Genomic DNA, 16,633 nt, shown 5'->3' with positions numbered 1-16,633 from the left:
AGGCGGGGGTTCGAACCCTCGCTTCAACATGTTTTTTTTTTTTACAAATTATCCAATGATTGATCCTACACATACAACTTGGTAAAGGCTCACCATGAACCCTCATCTCTCAACCCTCGGATTGCCACCCAGCCTAATCCAACGTTGCTGGAAACGCAAGCTCACCATAGACGCTCAAGGGCTGCCGCATAGGATTATTATCCAGGTTTTTTCATTCTTTTATTAATTGTTTAAACTTGTTTTATTTTATTTATTTTAGTTTTAGAATTAAATTTAGGGTTTAATTAATTTATTTTAATTAGGATTAGGATATAAAATTAGGATTAGGCTTAGGGTTATTTTCCCGATTATTTCGATTATATCGATTTAATTTATTTAATTAGTTTTAATTATAAAATCACAAAAAACCCTAGAAAGTTATCAATGCATTAGGGTTTGCCCAATCCTACTGGCCATTTGGCAAAACATTAACCCTCAATTAATTTTCTCCTCGATCCGACTATATCTATTGGTCGCATTGGCGAGAAATAAATTTAATCTAATTCATTTATTGGTTAATATCAACTCTTATTCGACTAATTCTTGGCTAATTCTCTCCTCGATCCGACTAAATCTATTAGTCGCATTGGCGAGAGATAAAACAATAAAACATAAATATTGAAACTCATTATCATGTAATAACCAAATCTATTGGTTACGAGAGGTGATGATAAAACATGAAATTTAATTACAAGATTAAAATACACTTTATTTGCTGTTCGTGACGATCGAACCTATCGGTCAGAATAACCAGCAATACATTATTTCATTCGTTAATTATCATGATCAAATCTATTGATCATCGCACCTAACGAAAACATATCAAATAAGGGTTGTACGTGATAATTAAAACACTCATTTCATCTTCAAATCACAATTTCTAAAACTGCGATAGGCCATTCAAAAAGCCTTTAAAACAACTTCATCACAAATTCTAAGGCGTACAACCCGTGCCCCGAACTACGTTGACTCTGATTCTCCCTAAGGAGATACGTAGGCACTTGGCAACAAGGCGAGTCCCCTTCCCCAAAATTCTAATCAGGTTCAAATCTTGTCATTCATCCTTTTCATTTCTTTAGCTATTAAATCCTAATATTTTAGCCATAATTCTTTACCTCGATTCAAAACCTTAGGAAAGGGTTGAGGGTGCCTAACACCTTCCCTCGACTTGATTATAATAATCTTACCCCGATCTCTTAACTGCGTAGGGTTTCCTATTCGCCCTGATAGAATAGGTGGCAACTCTAAAATCTTTAATTTTAGGGCAGGTTGCTACAGCTGGCGACTCTGCTGGGGATAACTATAATGGTGAATTGTTATGCTCCTAAGGCTTGAGAGGGTTTAGGTTTTTGGCGAGATTTTTAGGGTTTGGCTAATTTGCCATTTTTAGGGTTTATGATTTTTTATAAATATTTAAATTTTATTTGTTTATTTATTTATTTGCAATCTTATTTATTCACTGCAATTCATTTATTTACTGCAATTCAATTAAATATTTATTTATTTGAATATGTGTTATTTCATTGCTTTTTTGGGATATATAAATTGTTGTTAAACCTAAGCGTGGGAATTATATTTAAGACCAGAGGGGAATTACATCGCCTACGAGTCTTATTATAATTCCACTCAGAGTGGGTTTAATACCCGGAAATGTCTGATACGAAGCTTGACTTTGTTGAGGGCAAGACTTGGTATTTAGCTGATCTCTCTGAGAATCTACCCTTAAAATTCGAACCTCGTGGACCAATGAGTTGTTCTAAAATTCAAAGAGACAAAAAGTCTCGGCGGCTACGAACGACCCCATGAGACCTTCTAGAAATACCAATGGGAAGGGTAGGCACCCTAAGCCGTCACGTCGAACCTATGAACCTAGGGCTTATGTGCTTATGTGCTTATTATACGTGTGCAATTCATATACTGCGAATGTCCTGCGTTTTAATTGTTACAGGTATTTCTACGTGTTCCCTAGCCTATAGGGATTCTATTTACAAGGTGACGTCCTTCCCACGAAGGACATTTCCATTTATGCATTCCATAGCGTGTAGGGATTGCACACTACGGTCATGAGATCTAGTGATGGCCATGAGATCTAGTGACTGTCTTGAACGGTCACCCCGTGCTTACATCTACGCATTCCATAGCGTGTAGGGATTCTATTTCTAAAAATTGCATCCTTCATATGAAGGACATCTTCGTTAGCATACGTCAATTGGCCTCTCGATGGCCATGAGATCTAGTGACTGTCTGGAACGGTCACCCCGTGCTTGCTCATACGAACTCCCTAGCCTGTAGGGATTTTATTTTATGTCCATGTGTGTTTACAACGACTTCGTCCTTCCCCTGAAGGACATCCCCATTAACGCACGTCGATTGGCCTCTCGATGGCCATGAGATCTAGTGATTGTCCTGAACGGTCACTCCGTGCTTGCCTCCGCGCACCCTCTAACTTGTAGGGTTTGGATTTCCATTTATGCATCTTCAATCCCTAGCCTGTAGGGATTTTACTTCGTCTGATATCGTCCTTAGATAGGTTGTGTTCCGCATAGAGAACCTTCCCACGAGGGACAACTTCATTGGTACATGTTGAACGGCCTCTCGATGGCCATGAGATTTGGTGACTGTCTTGAACGGTCACCCCGTGCTTACATCTACGCATTCCATAGTGTGTAGGGATTCTATTTCTAAAAATCGCATCCTTCATATGACGGACATCTTCGTTAGCATACGTCAATTGGCCTCTCGATGGCCATGAGATCTAGTGACTGTCTGGAACGGTCACCCCGTGCTTGCTCATACGAACTCCCTAGCCTGTAGGGATTTTATTTTATGTCCATGTGTTTTTACAACGACTTCGTCCTTCCCCTGAAGGACATCCCCATTAACGCACGTCGATTGGCCTCTCGATGGCCATGAGATCTAGTGATTGTCCTGAACGGTCACTCCGTGCTTGCCTCCGCGCACCCTCTAACTTGTAGGGTTTGGATTTCCATTTATGCATCTTCAATCCCTAGCCTGTAGGGATTTTACTTCGTCTGATATCGTCCTTAGATAGGTTGTGTTTCGCATAGAGAACCTTCCCACGAGGGACAACTTCATTGGTACATGTTGAACGGCCTCTCGATGGCCATGAGATTTGGTGACTGTCTTGAACGGTCACCCCGTGATTACATCTACGCATTCCATAGCGTGTAGGGATTCTATTTCTAAAAATCGCATCCTTCATATGAAGGACATCTTCGTTAGCATACGTCAATTGGCCTCTCGATGGCCATGAGATCTAGTGATTGTCTGGAACGGTCAACCCGTGCTTGCTCATATGAACTCCCTAGCCTGTAGGGATTTTCTTTTATGTCCATGTGTGTTTACAACGACTTCGTCCTTCCCCTGAAGGACATCCCCATTAACGCACGTCGATTGGCCTCTCGATGGCCATGAGATCTAGTGATTGTCCTGAACGGTCACTCCGTGCTTGCCTCCGCGCACCCTCTAACTTGTAGGGTTTGGATTTCCATTTATGAATCTTCAATCCATAGCCTGTAGGGATTTTACTTCGTCTGATATCGTCCTTAGATAGGCTGTGTTCCGCATAGAGAACCTTCCCACGAGGGGAACTTCATTGGTACATGTTGAACGGCCTCTCGATGGCCATGAGATTTGGTGACTGTCTTGAACGGTCACCCCGTGCTTACATCTACGCATTCCATAGCGTGTAGGGATTCTATTTCTAAAAATCGCATCCTTCATATGAAGGACATCTTCGTTAGCATACGTCAATTGGCCTCTCGATGGCCATGAGATCTAGTGACTGTCTGGAACGGTCACCCCGTGCTTGCTCATACGAACTCCCTAGCCTGTAGGGATTTTCTTTTATGTCCATGTGTCTTTACAATGACTTCTTCCTTCCCCTGAAGGACATCCCCATTAACGCACGTCGATTGGCCTCTCCATGGCCATGAGATCTAGTGATTGTCCTAAACGGTCACTCCGTGCTTGCCTCCGCGCACCCTTTAACTTGTAGGGTTCGGATTTCCATTTATGCATCTTCAATCCCTAGCCTGTAGGGATTTTACTTCGTCTGATATCGTCCTTAGATAGATTGGGTTCCGCATAGAGAACCTTCCCACGAGGGACAACTTCATTGGTACATGTTGAACGGCCTCTCGATGGCCATGAGATTTGGTGACTGTCTTGAACAGTCGCCAGCCGCTACCTTCTGCGTACTCCCTACTCTAAGGGATTTCCATTGGCATGTCATAACATCTATCTTGCAAGAATTTCACTAGGGTCTAATGTCTCCTCTAAGGCTATCCCTAGGATTATACGTCGTACGTATGCATTGCATACACGGAGTTATAGTACAAGGAGTCTCCCGCATACGCATGCATTCGCATCCTCATGCATTCATACATCTTGCATCTTCGCCTGCATCCTTACTTGCCGTGCTAGCTGATTTCCCGAGAATCGCGAAGAAAAAATTCAAAAGGATCGTAGACTATGGAGAAAGGAGGATGAATTATCGAAAATGAACTGGGTCTCACAAGGAGAAAAAGGATGCCTTTCGTCATGCCAGTTATATGTCCAGACCTTTTCGAAACAGGATTGTAAATACAACAAAGTTTATTAACGGGCAAGGATTAGTTCAACAAAAGATTTCCCTCAGAGATACACTCAAGGGGTATCTAGTCATAAAGGGGTTCGTCTTAGAACATATCAAATTTACAAAGACGCTCCACGATAACGTGGGAGAAAGGATCAGTCCAACTGGGGCGATTCCCTGAATAAAGACGCATAACCACGATGGAGGGAAGACGACATATGTTAACTCCATACCAAGGGGCAAAAGGGTCATAGGTGTTATTTATCAATCTGCGAATTCTGAAGGTTGCGAACAGTGTGATACTATCCTTAGAAAAAGCAAAAGAGGTTCAGTTAAAGGAAACTCATGAAGTTCCGATACGACGAAAACCCACCGCTAACAATTTATTCCCGACAGGTTTGACGTGCCCAAGGAGAATTCGAGGTTACCCTTTTACTTCTACAAGTCTAAGAACTAAGGAGTAGGATAAGGTCAACGGATCTACAAAGGAGATTGACCCTAGGATCGATAGGTCTTGTCAAGCTCAGAATTTCGACCTTTACGATCGCTAAGTGTTACTCAAAATAAAAAGTTGTACCTTCGCATTAGCAATTCTAATGGGATGACCATGTAGGTTTTGGAGTCAATTCATTCTCTCACTACTGTAGCAACCTGCCCTAAAAATTAAATATTTAGAGTCGCCACCTATTCTACCAGGGCGAATAGGAAACCCTACGCAGTTAAGAGATCGGGGTAAGATTATTATAATCAGGTCGAGGGAAGGTGTTAGGCACCCTCAATCCTTTCCTAAGGTTTTAAGTCTAAGGTACAGTTTTACGACTAAATATTCAGGTTTAATAGCTACAGAAATGAAAAGGGCGAAAAGTGAGATTTGAACTAAATGGAGGTTTTAGGGAAGGGGACTCGCCTTGTTACCAAGTGCCTACGTATCTCCTTAGGGAGAATCAGAGTCAACGTAGTTCAGGGAAGAGTTGTACGCCCTTAGGATTAGAATTTGATTTGACATGGTTTGAAGGCTTTTTGAATGGCCTATCGCAGTTTTGAATAAGGATGAAAATCCGTAGTTTGATTTGAAGTGTTTTGAATGTTTTAGATTTGGGAAGTGTTTTAGGATTTGGGCGTACAACCCTGATTCTAGTATGTACTATTAACCGTAATGATCGATAGATTCGATCACCGTAGTTAAAAGATTAGTAGTTGTATCATTACCAATTTTAATTGATGGATTCAATTATTTCTAATAATGAATGAAAGTATTTTTTAGGAATTTTAATAATTTAATTTGTATCATTATCCCTCGTAATCGATCGATTCGATTAAAAATAATAATGAATTTAAATGGGAAGATAGGGTAATCATCGCAACCAATGAAAATGGTTGAAACCCTTTGTCCAAATAAAACTTATTATTTTAATTAAATAAGTATTTTAATAAAATCGATTATTGCCCATCACAATTAATGGATTTAATCAGAACGAATCAATAAATTACAAATTAATATTTATCATATTTTTATTTAATAAAAAAATTAGATTTATGAATATATATAAATAAATATTAAAAGGATTAATTAGATATTTAAATTGAATAATTAAAATAGAATAGAAATTAAAGGTTTTTTATTCGATGTAGCTTGGCTGAAGGTGTATGAGACAGGGATCAGATCTGGGACGTATGATCTAGAGGGATTGAGAATCCTATGGCTGAAACTGAGGGAACATGATAGGCTACAGAAGCGCAGGCGTATGGGGTTACTGGAAATAATTTTGTAAAAAAATATGGAAAGGGCATGGGATCGAACCCTGGACCCTAAGGATAAATACACGCGCCCTCACCATCCCAGCTATGCCCATTTAGTCGTTTATCATTTTCACCCAATATATTATATACAGAATCAAGAGAACCCAAATAGAAATAGGCGCCAAATTCAAACACACCAATCACGCCCTGACACCTCATCATCTTCTCCAAATAAAACCTGTAAAACCTGTGACTTTTGGCTACGAATTCGCTACGAATCCTCTTCGTAGCAATTAGAACCTGAAACACAAAAACCCCTTACAAGCAAAATAAATCTTTCGCGACCCCTCTATCCTTTTCGTCTAAACCCCCTGAACCCAAATATACCTTCAATTGCCCCTGATTTCCCCTAAAACGCAAAGCCCTAATTGAAGCTTGTTAAACCTAACAATGATGGATCACAATACAATCAAGCATTCATCACTTAAATTACCCATAATCGTTCCCCGCATCATAACAAACAGTAATATGCATTCAAAATCCAGTATAGATGCATGAATCAATGCAATCGACCTAGAATTCAAAGTGACATACCGTGGCCTTATTGGAGGTATTTCTGGGGTTGCTGATGCAGTATGATGATCCAAGTAGCTTCAGAAAACTTCGAGGATCCTTTTGCAACCTTCAAATCTTTCTAAAACGCCTTGATTCCTTGAAGCCGATTTCAAGTTTTGTGAAGAGTTTTGTGTTCTTGAATGCACCTCTTTGCCCAGAATTTTCGTCCCCTATTCCATTGCTTTGTGTTGTATATTTATAGAGGCACAAATTAGGTCAAGAAAATAGTCCAAAGGCCTCTTGAATCCAATCTTGCAAAACTTGTAAAAATTGATTCAAATCTTGAATAGAAACTTTCTATATTTGCCCAATCTTGCATTAACCTTTTCCAATTATATTAGCACGAAATCATATTGCAAATTTGCAATAAATATTGATTGGAATTGATCAACATGCATCCTTTAATACAATATTTGATTTTTCTTTCAATTACTTCATTTTAAATCTTTTTTAAATGAAATAAAAATTGTATAAAATCAAATAAAAAGCTAAAATTCGTGGCACATGGTTTGGATAACATAAGTAACTTGTGGACCAAGATTAAGTCATGAAAAGTTAGGCCCACTTGCAAAAAATTCCAATTTGAACCTCTTTTGTTTCACATTTTGCCTCCAAACTTGTCCAACTTTGACAAGGCATATCTCCCTCAATTTTTAAGCTACGAAGGAGTTCTAGGACTTTTTGGAAACCTAAAGATGTCCTCTATAAGCCAAATTGGAACATATTTTTCATTTGGAGATTTTATCTTGATCATATGTCCTTTGACAAAAAACTGTCTTTGGTTGACTTTTAAAAAGGACCTATAATCTTTTATGCTATATCTTCCAAATGAAGCATTTCTGGCCTTGTCTTGTGAGAGACAAAGTTGTAGAGAATCCAATTTCCTTCCGAATAGGCTTTGAGTGGGGAATTTCTGATGTCCCATGTGAAAGTTATGGCCAGTCAAAGTTGAGTTGACTTTCTCCTAAAGAAACCCTAATTTGAACCTTTTTGCATTTGTTCATTTCAGAGTTTCTATTGATGAATCATGATCAACCCTTGATCAAATGATGGATATAATCTCTCATACTTGATGTTGACCAAAAGTCAGGAGCTTTGATTATGGTTGACTTTTAGGTCAACCTAGTTGATTATGGATTATCTGAGCTGTTTGAACAAGTAAACTTTGGATTTGGGCCTTGACTTTTGACATAGAGGTATCTTGGATCATAATGGACCATGGAGAACTTCATTAGAGACCTTGTTTTGCTAATTACCTTGGGAGAGTACCAAACCCTAGCTTTAGGAGACTCTTGCTCAGGAGAATAACTGGATGAATCTCTTGAACTTTGAATCATTGTGAATGGAATATGGGAGGCAAATTTTGGGGTGTGACAACTACTACGACTTTCCACTCGCACATTTCTATGCTATTTTCAATCTCGAATTTAGGATTATTAACAAACTTAAGGGAGAATGACGAATGCAAATAACTAAATCCCGCTAAACATATGCTTTCGATGTAAGACCAAGCCGACGATGTACATGCATTATTTCAAATCCCAAACAGTGGAGATATAAGGATGTTAATCCCTCGTTACCCCTCTCGGGCCAGGAGTTGGAGTTTGTTTCTACCTTTCAAATAAACCTTGATTTCAACCAGGGGCAGGGTAGATATCGGTTAATTCAATGGTGTATTTTGGTTGTCAAGAGAATCGGTCAATCCAAGCAAGGATTCAAGCAAAGGTTCAAGCAAAGGTTCAAGCATAAGGATCAAGCAAAGGTTTAAGCACATCTTTTTCCTCGCATTCATCAAAAAATGAGGAAGCAATGGAGATAACATTCACAACAATCTTCTTCCTCAATACATCATTCAAGATCGAGGACGTATCAAAGTCGAAGCTCACAAATCAAAGTCAACATGGCAGTCACAATATTCAATATCCAAGGATCAATATTTCAAAAGGAGCATTCAAAATCAAAAGGAGTAAAAGCGCCCGCTAAGTCAAAATTGAAAATTCCATGAAAACAAACAAAATGACTTAGGCAAAAATTAGGGCATCCCGATGGATCAAACTCAAAGGAACTAGTTCATGCAAAAATAAGGGATAAAAACAAAGGCGAAAAAAACAAAGGATAAACTTGTGACTGCTAAATCATCAAAGCTTCCTGTTAATGCTTGGATCTCTACAACATTTTTTCATCGGTGCTTGGATCTCTACTAATGCTTCTGCTCAACATCAAAACTGAAACGATTCTCTTGCAAACAAAGCACGTTCATTGGATTAGGCGAATTTTTAGGATTTGGAGAACATCAAGGAGAAAGGGGTGGGTTAAATAAATTTTGATCCGTATATCTATTGTTTCTTAACACCGTGAACCAGGCCAATATACAACATTCAAAAGTCCTAATGGAGGCAAGGTTAACTACGAAAGCATATTAAGCAGGATTTTGTTATACTGACTCCTAGGTTTGTTAAAACTATTTCTAATCACTACGTTTCTTCAAACATTCATTTCTAATCATCCAATCCTAATTCATAACGGACTTCGATTCCAAAACTTGCATACGCATCGCATTGAAGTTACTTCTCAAAGGGTACAACGTCATCTACGAACAAACACTTAGCACTCAAAGAGATCTCGAAACTGGTTTAACCAAAGGCGGTCATTTCTAATAAAGACTATGGAATGGGGAAACCACGTCTAGAGGGTTCTCCTAAACAGGGGAAATATTTCAAGGATTACAGGGGCATACGATCAAACATCCTATTTATTAGGGGCATTCTTCCCAAGGTCCAATCGACTTGGGTCACGTCTCGAAGCAATAATAATCTAGGGCATGTCAAACATGGGAGAAATTTAAAAGGATAGAACACTATGGATAACCCTTCATATCCTGGAGATCAAGGGCATACCCTTCAATCTAAACGTCGAAGAATATGACAAGGTTATTTCCCGGGGCATTTCTCTAATGACTTGGAGATCATAAGCATCCTTTCCCACGAAAATATTAGGGCAATGGATATCAAATCCATAAGACGCACAACAAAAGGAAAAGGCGTCTACATACTTTACAACCTCGGATCAATCTTTCTCCTAACTACGATCTTCAAAGTTCAAAAAACAGGTATTGGGAAATCGCACTAGCATCCAACAACCTTACAACATTAGCGAACTATATACGCTTGGGTTATCAACAACCTATCATTGGGGCATCATGCAAATACATATAAGTCATGCATTACATACATTGGTTGATACATCACACCACACCTTTTTAGGAAGTCTTCTTTAAGACAAATTGTCATCCTTTTCAGGAACCTCTTCAGGTAGTCTTCTTTAAGACATTCTAAGAACCTTTCTAGGTAGTCCTTTCTAAGACATTCATTGTCCTTTCCAAGAACCTTTTTTAGGTAGTCTTCTTTAAGACAAATCTTACGATCCTTTCTAGGTAGTCTTTTTTAAGATTTTCTTTTTCTAAGAGCCTCTCTAGGTGGTCTTTTCTAAGACAACTGTCATCCTTTTCAGGAACCTCTCCAGGTGGTCTTCTTTAAGACATTCTAAGAACCTTTCTAGGTAGTCCTTTCTAAGACATTCATTGTCCTTTCCAAGAACCTTTTTAGGTAGTCTTTTTAAGATATTTTTCAGCCTTTCCAGGTAGTCTTCTCTAAGACATTCTTTATCCTTTGCTAAAAACCTTTTCAGGTAGTCTTCTTTAAGACAAAATTTTCATATCCATTCCAGAAACCTTTTTAGGTAGTCTTATAGAAGGCATTATTTCGTTCAAACTCATTACATCAATCAACATATGCATGAGCATAAGCATTATCCCATACATCAAAACATCCAAGTCATTACTACTGGTGCTAAACCACCTTGTCCATCTGCTTCCCGGTAACCTTACCGATGACAGTAACCTTAATGTTGGTTTATTCCCAATCACCTGATTGACGTATCCCGGTAACCTTATCGATGACAGTAACCTTAATGTTGTTTATCCCCAATCATCTGATTGATGTATCTCGGTAACCTTACCGATGACAGCAACCTTGCTGTTCATAAAACATATACATGCGCATTAGCATATGCATATCATCTAGTGCATTCAAATACTACAAAAGTCCAGTCTCCGACCCTCAAGTTGTGAGTTTCCAACCCTCGTGTTGTGATTGGTTTGTTTTCCGACCCTCGAGTCGTGAGTTTCCAACCCTCGTGTTGTGATAGGTGCATTTTCCGACCCTCGAGTCGTGAGTTTCCAACCCTCGTGTTGTGATAGGTGTGTTTTCCGACCCTCGAGTCATGAATTTCCAACCCTCGTGTTGTGATAGGTGTATTTTCCGACCCTCGAGTCGTGAGTTTCCAACCCTCGTGTTGTAATAGGTGTATTTTCCGACCCTCGAGTCATGAGTATCCAACCCTCGTGTTGTGATAGGTGTATTTTCCGACCCTCGAGTCGTGAGTCTCTAAATATATCGTTTCTTTTCCGACCTTCGAGTCGTGAGTTTCCAACCCTCGTGTTGTGATTGGTTTGTTTTCCGACCCTCGAGTCGTGAATGTCCGACCCTCGAGTCGTAAGTTTCTAAACATATCGTTTCCTTTCCGACCCTCTAGTCGTGAATCTTTAACATACTATTTTCTCCGACCCTCGAGTCGCGAGTCTCCAAGCAGGTGAATCTTTTTGATACAGGTAAGTTTGCTAACTATAGCAAATGATTTCTCTTATGCAGGTAAGCTTGTCCCAACCAGGACAGGTGACTCCTAATGGTGCAGGTAAGCTTGTCCGAACCAGGGCAAGTGACTCCTATTGGTGCAGGTAAACTTGTCCGAACCAGGGCAAGTGATCCTAATGGTGCAGGTGAAATTGTCCGAATCAGGGCAAGTGATCCTAATGGTATAGGTGAAATTTGTCCGAATCAGGGCAAATAATCCTAATGGTGCAGGTGAAATTTGTTTGTATCAGGGCAAATAATCCTAATGGTGCAGGTGAAATTTGTCCGAACCAAGGAAAGTGATCCTAATGGTGCAGGTGAACTTGTCAGAACTATGACAAGTAATCCTAATGGTACAAGTGAACTCGTCCGAACCAGGGCAAGTGATCCTAATGGTGTAGGTGAAATTTGTCCGAATCAGGGCAAATAATCCTAATGGTGCAGGTGAGCTTGTCAGAACTATGACAAGTAATCCTATTGGTGCAGGTGAACTCGTCCGAACCAGGGCAAGTGATCCTAATGGTGCAGGTGAAATTTGTCGGAATCAGGGCAAATAATCCTAATGGTGTAGGTGAAATTGTCCGAACTAGGGCATATAATCCTATTGGTGTAGGTAAACTTGTCAGAACTCTAACAAGTGACCGTATTGGTGCAGGTGAGCTTGCTAGAGTCATAGCAAGTGATCCTTTTTGGGTTCACAAACTACGAAAGCTTGCTAGCGCTATAGCAAGTTAACTATCTTCTACACAACAAAACTGCGAGTCGTCGCTATTGCTAGCTACGTTGATGCCTCACGTTAGTCCCTCGGCAGTGATCTCTTCAAAACTTCACCAACAACACACAAAGGTTTTATTTTTTCTTTTCCATACTTCAATTAACATAACTAACAGCCATGCATCATTCAATTACATACCTCATTCATACATAATTCATATACATACATCGCTCTCATTTATTTTGAGAAGCTCACTGCATCATACATCACATGCATCATAACATTGCATAAAATTCAGGTTGCCTTTTTAGGCCGTGCTACAATCAAAACACAGTGTTTCCTTCCAAAAAGCGTATGCTTCACATTCAAAAAAGAAGGGTATTTACCTTGGGTGGCATCTTTAAGCCCATCTCCCACGGAACTCTTTCCCAACAAATGCAAATTTCAGGGCATTTCAGTGTTCAATCACCTTCTACCTTTAGATCACGATAGGCAGACGTGCCTATCTGACTCTTCAGGTTTAAGAAGATTGAACAGGGGCAGCTGTCATACCCCAAATTTGCCCCGCTGTTCATACATTTTCAAGTGGCGCTTTATTTCAAATGAGTACAATGGTCTAGTGGGCAATAAGGTAAAAGAAAGTAAGGAATGCAAGTAGTGGAGAGCTTGAGTTCAAATCCTATCCTTCTTCTCTTTTGTATTTTTCTTCTATTTTATGTTCTCACTTCTTTTCATTACTATTTAGTGTAAGAATTTGATAGTGATAAGAATTTTAGATTTTTTAGAATAAAAAAAATATTAATTTAGTAATTATTAGTCTATTAATATTATTTAAGCAAAAATTAATTTTTTATTTCTAGTTAAAAAACAGTCTTATAATAGGTAGATTTTTATTATTACTATTAAATACAAAAATCAAAAAAAATTATTAATAGTTGTTACTTTAGATGAAAATTAGATGTTATTTTTTGTTCTCTTAAATTAACTCTAGTTTTTTTTATCAATGTCGTATTAGAACTTAATTTCATTAGTATTTTATTTGTAGCTTTTATCAATTATTAGGAATATATTATTGTAATATAATTATTGCTATTACTGAAAAAGAAAGATCAATTAGGTTGACACGATTTCTCATCTTCTCTATTAAGCCTTATTCAAACCATATCTTCATAAAGCTCACAAAATCAAATCCAATCTCAATTGTCCCAAATAAAATCATTCTAAAAAGGCATAAAATCAAAAATCCTTCGATCAATATTGGAGGACTCTAAACCTAAAAGTTCACTATAAAACATAGGCCAGAAAAAAAAACAAGGAGGAGGGTTTTTGGACAAGGATTGCAGCACAAAACAACCGGTGCCGAACTCACAAATTCAAGAGAAGAAACAAAATTCGTCTTCCAAATTGACTCAAATTCAAGATTTTTGGTGGATTAAAAACGATTCCTTGGTGTCCTCTGAATGATTCCAGACCCTCATAACACTTCCAAACGTTCAGAATCGCAAAATTATTAGCATGGTTTGCATACCCTTGCCTCAAATCCAGTTTCATATAATCATGCGTATTTAATTGGATTGGACTGTATATTTGTGTTTGTGATGAAGCTTTCGGCATTGGTTAATTCGATTTTAGATGCAGGTATAGTCATACACCATTATTAGGGTTCTAAGCTCTCAAATTGGGGGATTTTGATTAGAGACCGAATTAGCCTAAATTGATGATTCCATCATGCTCAGGAGGTGATGATCATGTAATCTGGGTTTTTGTTTGGAGTGTATTGGTGTTAGTTCGCAGGATCCAAAGAGGGAAGCTTACGGCAACGGAGAAAAAGCGTGGCTTAAGGGGTTTGATTTTTTTTGGAAGAAACAGCAACGAGGAAGAAGGCGTACGTGTCCATACGCCAATGGCCGGTTTGAATTGCGCGCACTTTTCCATTCTTGCTGGTATGTATGTTATATTAAGTTTTGTTTGCCTACAACTAACGACTAAAGCGCGCTGGTTGACTGGAGGAGAAGGTTTGTTGGTAAAGACGCAGGCGGGGGTTCGAACCCTCGCTTCAACATGTTTTTTTTACAAATTATCCAATGATGGATCCTACACATACAACTTGGTAAAGGCTCACCATGAACCCTCATCTCTCAACCTTCGGATTGCCACCCAGCCTAATCCAACGTTGCTGGAAACGCAAGCTCACCATAGACGCTCAAGGGCTGCCGCATAGGATTATTATCCAGGTTTTTTCATTCTTTTATTAATTGTTTAAACTTGTTTTATTTTATTTATTTTAGTTTTAGAATTAAATTTAGGGTTTAATTAATTTATTTTAATTAGGATATGGATATAAAATTAAGATTAGGCTTAGGATTATTTTCCCGATTATTGCGATTATATCGATTTAATTTATTTAATTAGTTTTAATTATAAAATCACAAAAAACCCTATAAAGTTATCAATGCATTAGGGTTTGCCCAATCCTACTGGCCATTTGGCAAAACATTAACCCTCAATTAATTTTCTCCTCGATCCGACTATATCTATTGGTCGCATTGGCGAGAAATAAATTTAATCTAATTCATTTATTGGTTAATATTAACTCTTATTCGACTAATTCTTGGCTAATTCTCTCCTCGATCCGACTAAATCTATTAGTCGCATTGGCGAGAGATAAAACAATAAAACATAAATACTGAAACTCATTATCGTGTAATAACCAAATCTATTGGTTATGAGAGGTGATGATAAAAAATGAAATTTAATTGCAAGATTAAAATACACTTTATTTGCTGTTCGTGACGATCAAACCTATCGGTCAGAATAACCAGCAATACATTATTTCATTCGTTAATTATCATGATCAAATCTATTGATCATCGCGCCTAACGAAAACATATCAAATAAGGGTTGTACGTCATAATTAAAACACTCATTTCATCTTCAAATCACAATTTCTAAAACTGCGATAGGCCATTCAAAAAGCCTTTAAAACAACTTCATCACAAATTCTAAGGCGTACAACCCGTGCCCCAAACTACGTTGACTCTGATTACGTAGGCACTTGGCAACAAGGCGAGTCCCCTTCCCCAAAATTCTAATCAGGTTCAAATCTTACCATTCATCCTTTTCATTTCTTTAGCTATTAAATCCTAATATTTTAGCCATAATTCTTTACCTCGATTCAAAACCTTAGGAAAGGGTTGAGGGTGCCTAACACCTTTCCTAGACCTGATTATAATAATCTTACCCCGATCTCTTAACTGCGTAGGGTTTCCTATTCGCCCTGATAGAATAGGTGACGACTCTAAAATCTTTAATTTTAGGGCAGGTTGCTACACGCGTGCGCGTTTTGGTTTGAACTAGGCGGATCCAGTGCTTTAAGACGCACGCGGGTACGATGCTCCCTCAGCGTATCAGCCACCAAATGCCCCTCTATCCAGATCCATCGCGCCTGAAGGTGCAAGTCCACCATGTTCCTCCAGAGACGTGCCACACAGGATCAGAGCTAAGTGTTTTTAAATTTTTTTAGTTTTAATTACATAATTCTTTTTCTTTATTTATTTTCTCTTCTTTTTTCTCATTAATTATTTTCTCTAAAAATTTATATTTACTAATAATGTTATTTTTTGATAATTATTTATTTTTAATCGTAAACTCGACTTTTTCATAATATTACCAATAATCGTTTTAAATACTAAAAATTCAGATTTTTGCATATACTTTTAATCAATTAATTAATTAGGATTAATCCAATAATTATTTAAAATCTTGACAAATAAGTTCTTTCCCGCACTAATCCTATTTTTTGTCCTTGTTGCCCTTCAGGTTCATCAAGACTTGGTATCGGCTCGAGTTTTTATTTTTAAATGCAATCGTATTTAGGTTTATTTTTCTGCAATCCTTATTCTGTAACTGCCCCAAAGCCTTGTAATAATTAAGGTTTTTATTTTCTACCTTTCTTCCGGGTTTTTGGCTATGTAATCTCCCACTCGAAGCCTTGTAATATCGTAGGTTTTTTTTTGTTTCCATTTTACATTAACTGCGTGGTTAGTAATAATAGGGAGTGACAAGCCTGCTAACAAATTTAGTTTGCCTAAATTATAAGATAAAATATTCGAACTGAATCACTTGATTGTTGCACACACGCACCTTTAGGGTAACCTCTTTTGTTGCCTTGTTGCCTGTTGCCTGTTGCCTTTCGGTTAAAGAATAGTCAAGTCCCTCGGATACGAGGATACCTTA

This window comes from Vicia villosa, linkage group LG2, assembly GCF_029867415.1.
Source record: "Vicia villosa cultivar HV-30 ecotype Madison, WI linkage group LG2, Vvil1.0, whole genome shotgun sequence".
NCBI classification, from domain to species: domain Eukaryota; kingdom Viridiplantae; phylum Streptophyta; class Magnoliopsida; order Fabales; family Fabaceae; genus Vicia; species Vicia villosa.
The sequence above is the reverse complement of the archived record's forward strand: the minus strand, read 5'-3'. Positions refer to the sequence as shown.